Here is an 11,248-nt window from a genome sequence, read left to right as displayed (position 1 = left end):
GAAGCCATTTCTGCCTCACTGTAAAACCTGTGATCTTCCCAATTATCCTGGTGTCTTTAGGTCCTCATTATATTGAAGTAACTGCATTGAATATAAGATATGATTACACAGAACCAAGGATAAATTAAGTATGTTAATAAACAGAGATGATACAATCATTATTTTCAGGGAATTCTTTGAAGAGCTGTGTTTAAATTGACTATTGCAGTAGAGGGGCATGAGATATGCCTTGGTGAATGTGGTGTAATAGTTTCTGATTTACATCAATAACCATCATGTAGTGTAGACTGGGAATGAGGGCAGAATGGTCAGTGGGCACTTGGAACCCTCTACAGCACTATGGATACATCAAGCTACTTCCCACATCAAGAGAATTTATCTATAGGTGATTAAGAGAATGGGATATCTGTGATCCTCTGCCAGAGATGTCTCATCTGTGCCCAGTTATGCTGACTGCTGTTCACTTATAGATAGGGGAAGGGGAGAGTGATAATAATAAGAGGAGCTCCATCTTATTAAACAGTGCATTGTGATATTTTACCTTAAACAATAAATGTGGGAAGATTTTCAGTCAGTGAAAAAGAACAGCAAAATAGGTAAATAAATTAATGCCCATAAAATAAAATTCAGATCCCTTAATGTGAAAGTCATGTATAAAATTAAACTGTAGGCAACAGATAAAAGCAAACAATACCACTGTGTATTATCACAGACTGCTTAACTTCAGGAAAATAAAATCAGGGAAAATAAATTTGAGGAAGTGCAATTAAGACTAATGTGAACAAATGGAATTTTATTTCCTTGTTCTAATTAAAACCAAACAAATAAAAAATAAACAGCTGTTGAGATTGCTTGGCTTTAATTTAAAAAATATTTTGAGTTCTTTACACTTATGTCCACCTGACATACTTACCTTACAAGAAACCTGACCAAATGTGGGGAGTTGGCTTCATTCTGGAGAGGTTCAGCAAAGTGCACTAATAATTAGAACACCAATCACAAATTAGTAAACTTGGAAGCTATGCCAAGTCTTGAATAAGATAAGATGCAATTAAAAAATAAAACTAGGAAACTTTATTGTGAAATAGAAATGTTTTAATTCTTGTTAAGGATCTTAGGAAATAAACAAGCCTCCAAAGAAGTTGTTTTGATAATTCTTTTGAGATTCTTAAAGTATTACTTCTGTTTCTCAGATATGCATTTTTTGTTTGAATTTTTCTTCTATGTTATATGACACAGTAGCATTGCCCAACTTAAATCAAAGTAGTGAGCGCTCCAATATAATCCTGCAAGGAGTAAGGGAGTTGGTCTCAATTACATTGGGATTAAGGGCTTGGTCTCTCTGAATTATGCTAGACAGGAACACTGGGAACTCAAGATTAGATAGACCCACATATGAATGGCTATGTTGGTAGAAACATCCAACAACAGACAGTTGGAGGAAATGAAATAAAGCAGATTAAGAACAGTACCTGAAGATATGGTGGCAACATGTCCTTAGCAACAGTTGTTTACATAATAAGCATACCAATAAGATGACACAAGTGGGCATCTGTCAAATGTGTATGGCGGTGGAACTCTAAGCTATAACAGGAAATTGACAAAAGCAAGTAAATTTGTATAAATAGGTGTCACAGAGAACCTTGCTCGCCAGACCAAGGGACTTGAACTCAGAGCACCTGGACCAAAGGATATACTATCTGCATCATGATTGACTTGGTGAGCAATCTGGGCCTCTATGCTCTTTGAATATACCTAAGGCAATGGTTCACAAGTTAGTACATATTGAAACCAACTGGGGACTTAAAAAAATACTAATGCATGCCTTTGACCACAAGATATTCTGATATAATTTGTATGGGATAAGACATGGGCACTGAGGTTTTTAAAAGATGCCCAGAAAATTCTAACATGCAATAAAGTTTGGGAAGAGATTTGGGGCTGAAAAATTAGCAAGCTCTAGTATTAATCAGGAGTCAGAAATAGAATGAGGACTAACTCTATTATGTATTAAGTACTATGTATGCTATAAAGCTTCAATAATTAATATTGTGTGGCATTACTCATGCATAGATATATAAATATCAATAGAAAAAATAAAGTCTAAACAGAGATCCAGATATACATGGAAATTTAGTATTCAATAAATGAGGCATCACAAATCAGTTCTGAAATGAAAAACTATTCATAAAATTGTGTTCGGCTATCAGGCATCAGGAAGGGTCACAGGTTCATGGACTATGAGTGCCTCTATTTCCAGGATAGCCAGTATGTGGCCAGCTAATGGTATATAGCATGGGGACAAAAAAGCCAATGCATGGCCATCGTGGATCATCTAGACAAAGTTGCTAAGCCTCCATAAAGGAACTTATGGGGGTACTAACAAGAATGCCTGTTGTAATAAAATTTGGACAGATTCTAGAACGTTTTGTTGGAGGGAGCCCCATTCAAGTTGGGACAACTTGCAGATAACATTATCAATAGATTTGTAAAATCTATTTGTAAAGTTGTAAATTTTGCTTAGAAGCTAAAAATGTTTAAAAGATATTGAGCTTGTTTGAACATTGCATATGCTGAAAGAGTCAACAGCTGTTCCTTAACATAAGCATCAGGGACTGAGTGGTCCTTGGTTTACCAGGTAATTTTCCAGAGTTAAACCCTTGCACTCTGTGTGGCATAGTAGTTTATTTACTTTTTGGTACGTATGCTCTTTTGTGAGTATTTGTATGTTCCAAATGAGTGTGTCAAATTGATCTCGGAAGGATAACAGTGAGCAGTGGCTTGAAGTGAGATCTTAGTTTCCTGCCCAGGAATTGAACCTGGGTAGCCTGGATGAAAACCAGGAATCCTAGCCACTAGACCAGCAAGGGCTAGAGGCCAGAAGCAAATTTTCCCTGGCTCTTGCCTCCATTTGAAAGCAAGAATATTTCAAGGAGGCAAACACTGTAAAAACAGGTGCAAAGTTTATTATTAGAGATACAGCACAACAAGTGGAAGAGCACACAGAGAAACAATTTGTTTAAGACAGATACTGAGCAGAAACACACACACAGAAAGAAAGTGTATGCGCATCCTGCCTAATGAAGAGGAGTACAGTAAAGAGGTGGTTAAATCATTTATATAGGGCAGTTCTTCCAGGTCTTTGTTTACCTTTGGCCAATTATCTGGTTTCTTTATCCACACCTTACCTGTCCTAGGACCCTCCCCAACATGAATGTGCAACTTTTTTCCAAGATGGATTCCAGCCCAGAGGCCTATGGGGGGCCTTGACATCACCTATTATGGGGTGGCACACCCTCATTTTTGACCCACAAGGAGCCTTCCTGCACATGTGCAGTGTCTCCTTTGCCCCAAGGATGGGAAATATGTGACCTCTTGATCCTTTACTCAAACAGGGTTTAGCCCCTCTCTGTCCCTGCCACGACTGTTATCTTAAAGTGTACACAGGAGGCAAAGTCCAGCTATTTAATCTGTTCCTGTTGTTACTTCCATTTGAAGTGCAAACAGGAGGCTGGTTGTAAATATTTAGCCTGGAGCCCACTTGCCTCCTGCCTCAGGAAATGTAAACAGGAAGCTAGCTGTAAATGTCCAGTCTGGAACCCATTTTTTTTCTGCCTCAAAATGGATTTCCTCAGAGGAGGATGTCATCAATGTGAGGCCATACCTGTGCTCCCAGAGAAAGTGGGATGTGGTTAAGATCTTGCCTGGGAAGATTGTGTGTGATGGCAAGGCTGTTGAGATACCTCATGGGAAGTCAGGTAAAGGTGTTATATATCACACTGAAAATTAGGCAAACGGTGGCTGAGAGGATATTGAAATATGCATGAACAGAACATTTTAGCCAAGTCTATGATAGCAAAATATTCATCAGTTGCTCTTTGGCTGTAGTCACTAATTTTAATAATATCAGTGATACCACAGAATTAAGGTTACAGTAAAATCCACCATTCATTCTTTTCAAGTTTAAGAACAGGCCAAACTGACCATTAAATGGAAAAGCAGTGAGGATAATCATTCCTTCACTAAATAGTTCTTGTATAATGAGTTTTAATCCCTGAAAGTCTGTTTTAATTTATATTGGGACATATTAACTATTTTACTTGAGGAAGAGGGAGCTGGTCCATGGGTTCCCATTTTGTCAAGCCAATGTGTAAGTTCCAAATACTTAATTTAACTTTAAATCAAAACGTATTTTATTTTATTACTCATTAGTTCAGAGCATCCATTCTTACTTTGGGATATTTTAGGGCATATGTGTGTTGACTGAAAAAAAATGCACAACGTAAAAGTTGAGAATTATGTTTTATTTGGCAGACAAAATGGGCTTAGACCCAGGAGACAGCCTCTCAGATAGCTCTAAGGGACTGCTCTGAAGAGGTAAGAGAGGAACCAGGATACATAGGGGTTTTTACAACAAAAACCACGTAGTTGGAACATCAAAACATTACATTTAATTAAAGAAAACCAGACATCTCAAGTTAATGAATTTAACACTTTTCTATGTAAGGGAAGATGCAAGAGTCTGGGCTCACTGAAATCATTCCTCTGATATTAACCTTAACTATCTTGGGCCAGTATCCTGTTCTTTCCCACCCTGAATCCCCTCAGGGTGCACCGACCCGGGGAGGCTGCAGTGGCTGCTGGCTTGATGGCTGCAACATCATTTGCTGATATGGCAGGCGACATTCTTCATCCACATGTTCTATGATCACAGGAAATTTAATCAGGATGATAGTTCTGATGGTTAAGGTGAAACATAACTATTTGTTCTCTCTTTAATATTTGGAAACTCCCCTAAGATACCCTACTTAAATTTACTGGGATAGCCAGATGTAACTCTAGTTTGAGCTCCAGTGTTGATTAAGGCCATGAATACTTGCCAACTGATGCATTTTAGGAGATTTGAAGTTAATTCAGAATCTGTGATGTGGAGGCATAACAGGAAATTCGTACCCTTTTATCTTTTTGTTGAATAAATTATTTTGGTAAATTTTGGATTTCCAGTTGGGTTAAATTATGGACATTTGTTTCAGCTTTTTCTCTTTGCATCTAGGTTTCTGTCCTTCCTTCTATCAATGAAAAAATAAAAAATGTTGCATGCCATATCAGTAAACAAAGGCTGTTGCAGCCATCAAACCATCACATTACAGCCATCCCAAAGGTGAGCCCTGAGGGAACTCAAGACAGAAACAGGATGCCTGCCATCTAGCAGTCAACTGCTGCAGCCACCCCTGATGGTGCACCCAAAGGAGACTCGGGATGAGAAAACACAGGATACTGGCCCCATATAGCTGAGGTGCAGATAAAAGGAATGATTTTAATGAGCCCAGACTCTTGCATCTCCCCATACATAGAAAAATGATAAATTCCTTAACTTGAGATGTCTGGTTTTCTGACTACCTGGTCTTTGTTGCAGAAACCCCTATATATCCTGGCTCCTCCCTTTCCTCTTCAGAGAATTCCCTTAGAGCTATCTGAGAGGCTGCCTCCTGGACTTGAAATCTCATTTTTTCCACTAAATAAAACATAATTCTCAACTTTTACGTTGTGCCTTTTTTTTTCAGTTGACACTTCCTTCTTTTTCAGTGGTTACTGGACATACTTTGGGGGAACCTCTTTATCTTGATCATATTTCTAAATTTATTCCTTCAGAAAGTCTCAAATTGGTATCACTAGATTTAGGGGCCTCCTCTATTACAAAGAGGGAATTAATTCCTGGCTGTGCCAGAGGCATACCATAGTTATTTTTCCCTAGAATTCTGAGGATCAGGTTTTCTTTTGGTGTCAGAGGCATAGGTAGCAGCAGCAAAGGCATTTTGTAGAGTCCTAGTGAGTTACTTGCTTTTGGGATGTAGATTTCAACATGCCACATAGTAACATTTCCTCCATGCAAGTGGGTCCACATATTTTATAGGGTATGAGTCTTTCCCTGAACCCTCTATTGAACAAAAGACAATGCTGGGTTGAGACACAAAACCAAGGGTCACAGGGTAAAAATCATTGATTCTCCTGAGCCTAACACCTCTCACAGCTTATGCTGGAATCAAATCACACAATAGGTTTAGCTGTGACACACAACCCAGGGCCACTGTAAGGAGGGCTTCAATCTCATAGTGGTGTATGACAGAGGCTCCATAGAACTAAGCAAATGCGGCACAATGCAGCCCAGCTCAAAACACAAACTTAACATCAGTCAGCAACACAGCTCAAAGTAAGCAGCTGCTCAAAATAATGGCTCAAATGCAGGCAGCAGAGCCAGGTAGCAAACCAAAGCAAGAGAAGAGACCTCTGCTGCTGGTGGTTATTGTCTAGACATCCTGCTGACAGAACCACTGTTTTGGACATTCAGTGAAAAGAAGATAGGCCCCACCCAAAACACCAAGGGGTTATAAAAAAATTTATTACTCATGCAAGGAATTCCTGGGGAGAGCAGGAAGGCAAAAGCTGACTTGAGCAAGGCAGAAAGAATGGATTGGGCTTTTATGGTAGCTAGCACATGTGCATGGTCTTGGATTTTATCAGGTTTGAATTTCCTATAGGCACCAAAGGAGGAGACAGTACAAACTTTCTCATCTGCCTATTCTGATGTAGAATAAAGAGGAAGAAGAGGGCCAGGCTTAAAAGCAGCAGTCATACATCAAAAATATGCAGTCAGACCCTTTATTCCACCCTTTAATACATTTTGAAATGTTGACCCTGTGAAAATATTACCCATCTGAAAACTAAATGAAACCCTCACCCTCATCTTCTCCCCAAATGAAAAGCAGCAAGGAATTAGTATAGATACTTAAAAACATAATTTTCTATTTAAAATTCCCTTTATATCTACATTATTTTCCTAGGATCTCTTCTCCTGTTAAAATAGAATTTGGGGGAAGCATAACCAGAATTATTCATAGCAGGAGTAAAACTTAGAGATTGTTTCTTCTAATACTTTTCTAAAACAGGTGTTGAAACTAAATCCAGAGATTTAGTCCAAATGCCCCAAGTGGAATTTTAAGTTAATCTTGTCATAAATAATTATTTAGTTAGTTAGTTTTGGGAGTATCTGGATTAATCTTCAACATCTGCATTCTCATAAAGGCAGAACCTTGTTATAATCCCTCTTTGCTTTCCTAATGTGGGCTTTAGTCTTAACTTAATAAAGTCTTTTCTTTGGGGAAATAAGTAAAGCTGTGAATTTCAGTTCATTTGGATAGAGCTTTGATTCCTCACCTAAGGCTTGATAGCAAGACAAAAGCTTGACTTGTAAATCTGTTGTGTCATTCATGACTGGGACTTGCTCCAAAGATGTCACTAACCCTGCCTCATAACAGACTTCTGTGATCACTGTTGATGGAAGATTCTTATTGCTTAGAACCTATGTTGGCTTAGACAACAAGTCTAATTTTGCCACATCCCTTTGAAGCTAGTTCTATCCCCCAAATTAAGTTCTGCTTTTTTCATTGGCTCATCTGGATTATCAACATCCCTCGGAGCCAAAGCTTATCTGAGTTACAACACATTTTAATAAGTGATTTTTTTTTCCAATTATCCATTCTTTGGTAAGACAGGTAATTCAGATTAGGAAAAGTACCTGAGAAAAGGAAACAACACACATTAGTGAATATAATCATCCTCCCCTCTTTCTTATCTTCTATCTCTCTGACTGTATGACTAAATAATACTCACCCTAATCTTTCTACATTTTCAGAAAAAACACCCTTTCCTCTAACCGGTTTAATCTAGTATAATTCTGAGTATTTATTATACACACAAGCTTAAATGCGGAGATTGTCTTTTAACTTTTTTCCCCATCATTTACTACAATGCCTGTAATATCATGATGGACAATATGGAACAGCTAAGAAATCTAGGATATTGGCTTGATTAGTGGTACTGATTAGTTACCACATATATGCTCTACGTCAATGGTTCTCAGGTTAAATGTGCATAAGAATCAATTGGAAAGCTTGAAAAAAACCAAAAAACATGGATTCCTCTTCCTCAGGTTCGGTGATTCTCATTTAGTAGGTGTCAGTAGGGTTTAAGTATTTGCATTTCTAACAAGCTCACAGTTAATCCTGATGCTGTGGTTCCAAGGACCGCTTTTTGAGTAGCTCTTTGTTCTATAAGAATATTTCTTCATTGTGTGTGGGGCTCACTCACATCCAAATCATCTGGAGTGCCCCACATCAGACCCACTGAATCAGACTATTGGAGAGACGGAACCAGGAATCTAATGATAATATTTAAAGTAATTTTTATCTACACTAACATATGAAAATTCTAAACCACTGTTTCTCATACTTTGCCATACATTATATTCACCTGGTGATGTTTAAAAACTTCTGATACCTTGCTTCTACGTATAGATACTCTGATTTAATCAGTATGAGGTGCAATCAGAGCATCAGGATTTATAAAATTTCCCCAGGTGATACTAATGTGCAGCAAAATTTGGGAACCACTGCTCTAAACAATATTTAAATCAAGCATCTGGGAAATAAAATTAGAACTTTGTTAAAGAGACTTGTTTGTTGTAATAGCCGAGCAAGATGAAAAATCCCCAAGGCATCTCAGAATTCAGATTTGGAATGAGTTAAAACTATGTCACGCCTAAAATTGCCTTGTTTATTCAGTAATTAAGAAAATAAAAATTCTCTTCATGAAGTCTAGAAGCCTCATTCTTAAAAGAAATATGTATTTATTGCTGACATTTAATGAAATCAGCCTTTTACAGAACTTTATTATACTTTGTTTTAATTGGAATTTTAGTTGATCTTGAGGCTTTCTGACACAAATCGAAAAGTCAACAAGGACAATTACAACATTGTCATGTGAGCCCCAGGATTTTATATTAATTCCCTTAATTTACTGATAGGAAAATTCAAATCTTCCACTGATTCAGAGCATGCAGAAAAAGTAAAGTGCTGGGTGATATATTTATTTTAGTGTGTGTGTGTGTGTGTGTGTGTGTGTGTGTGTGTGTGTGTGTGTGCATGTTTTAGAAGCATGAGAGAGTAATACGTAGATCTCAGGAGGAATTTCCTGTCTCCAAACATTATGAAACATCTGAACAACTTACAAAAAGACATGTAAAATCTTGTATTTGTGTAGAATTCCTTTAAAATTATTATTTCATTAAAATTAACTATTTTTTTTAAAAGAGGGATTTCATGTTTTCTATTTGGGGGAAGTGAAGTGGAACAAATAACCTTTGGGTCCAGTTGATTTCCTACAAATCCATATTTCTGTAGGCTCTATCTTCTCCCCTTTGGGTATTCAGGAGTTCTTTTTACCCCTTCCCATATTCACCCAAGCAGTTGCAGTGCTTCTAGAACTGCTGCCTCTCTCTACCTTTCAGCAATTCCTCATGCTTCAAAGTTCAGAAAATTTTGCTGGTGTAGATATAGACAGAGATAGATAGGGATTCTTTCTCTCTCTCTTTAATTACTTGATTAAAGTAATATAATGGAATCCTAATGATTGTAATAGCTATATCTAATACCTTAGAGAAAAATAAATTCCTGAACTAAAATCAGGAAAATCAAGAGACAATGTATAGCATTAAAATAGCTAAGGATATATAGACTATCATTATAAATAGCTTTTGGTGATGGACTCATGAAAATCTTTCACTTTTCTAATAAGATAGCCTTGGAGACCTAGGAAAAGAAACTGACTTTTAAAACTGAACAAAAACATAAAACAAAAATGGACAGAAAAATGCAACATTGCTTTCTTGGAAAACATTTTACTAACTATTGTTAGGGAACCATTGACTGAAACACCCACCTTGACCAGGCACAATGATAACCACTTGCCTCAGTTGCCTCAGAGCAGGAGGTCCTGATAAGGAACATGGTACTGCTGCCATGAATTTGGGAGGGGCCAAAAGAGGGAGAAGATGACAAACTACCCAGAATCCTTTGTGCTGGAATCCATCTTGGCTGAGAGATGCACATGCCACCCGGAAGGACCCTGAGTCAGACTATAGGCCAAGCAATATGATTGGCCAGAGACAACCAGGAAACTAACTCCATTACCATGAAACCAGAGACTGCGAGCCACATGGCAGAGCAGTTCTCCTGGGTTCCCTTACCCTACTGCTCTCTGCTGGTGGGGGAAGCCTTTCCCAATAAAGTCTCTTGCTTTGTCAGCATGTTTGTCTCCTTGGGCAATTCATTTCTGAGTGTTAGACAAGAACCCACTCTCAGGCCCTGAAAGGGGTCCCCCTTCCTGCAATGTTATGATGAGAATGAATTTAGAGTGAGAACATTTTACCTTGTTCAAAATCAGGGACCAGTCTTTAACATGGCAAAAACATAAGAGAAGTCTTTAGAAAATATTTAATTTGGTGGTCTCATGTGGATTCTATGAGTCATTATATCTAGCAAAGCAAGAAATCTGAGAGCAGAAAAGTTTGAATAAATATGAAATAGATGATTGAATTAAAAACTTAATGGATATACGTACCTGTTGGGGGAGATACCATGATCATGAAGGTGGTTTTCCCAGAGCGAGTCTTATCCATTGCACTCTGGATGTGCTGACCCCTGCAGTTTCCCCAAATGTGGGAAACTCAACTGCATAATTTGTGGTAGTGGGGGACTGCATTCGTGCTTTCCCCTTGTGTTTAAAAAACAAACAAACAAGCAAAAACAATGGAGGGGGTAAACACAGACAGAAAATGAAATAAAAAAGGCAAAATCTATATATCTATAAATATATATATATATATATACATATAGATGTATCTAGATATAGATATATAGATATATTTACTAGCTTGAGCAAATCTCCCAGAACTCAGAAAAAAAGTAAAAATAGATTGATATAAAGTGCAAAAACTGATGTGTTAAGAATGACCATCAGCTAAAATAGTGGAGTAGGTAACTCCAAGGGACGGTCCCTTCACAGAAACATTGAAAAATCAAGCAAAAACTGTCACAGTCAACTTTATCAGAACACAGGAAACCAGTCAAAGAAAGATTTAAAGTAACAAAGTGAATGCTGAAGAAAAAGATAACTTGTAAGTGATAGAGAAACTGTGGCATTTTTACTTGCCTGAACCCCAACCCCACCCTGGCTCAGCAGTGATCTTCTTCATTCCTGAGGGAGCAGGGGAAGCAGAGAGACCTTATTTATACAAAAAAATGTGTTTGTCTGTTCTGACTGCCTGAAGGACTGCCTGAAGGGGACTGGCTGCAGGGCTGAAACAAGCGCATGCCTTTGTTTCTCAAATTATGATCATTACTCCTGGGAG

At 37.9% G+C, this 11,248-nt stretch overlaps 1 non-coding gene across 1 annotated transcript; it reads left to right on the top strand.

Moving 5' to 3' along the window:
* The first annotated feature begins 10,450 nt into the window (after window positions 1–10,450).
* On the top strand, window positions 10,451–10,614 carry LOC115842570 (U1 spliceosomal RNA). The gene has a single exon (XR_004035359.1). It is a non-coding gene; the product is annotated as a U1 spliceosomal RNA (small nuclear RNA).
* Window positions 10,615–11,248: the final 634 nt, after the last annotated feature.

Source organism: Globicephala melas, chromosome 12, assembly GCF_963455315.2.
Source record: "Globicephala melas chromosome 12, mGloMel1.2, whole genome shotgun sequence".
Lineage (NCBI taxonomy): Eukaryota > Metazoa > Chordata > Mammalia > Artiodactyla > Delphinidae > Globicephala > Globicephala melas.
This window is presented reverse-complemented; position numbering and strand designations above follow the sequence as displayed.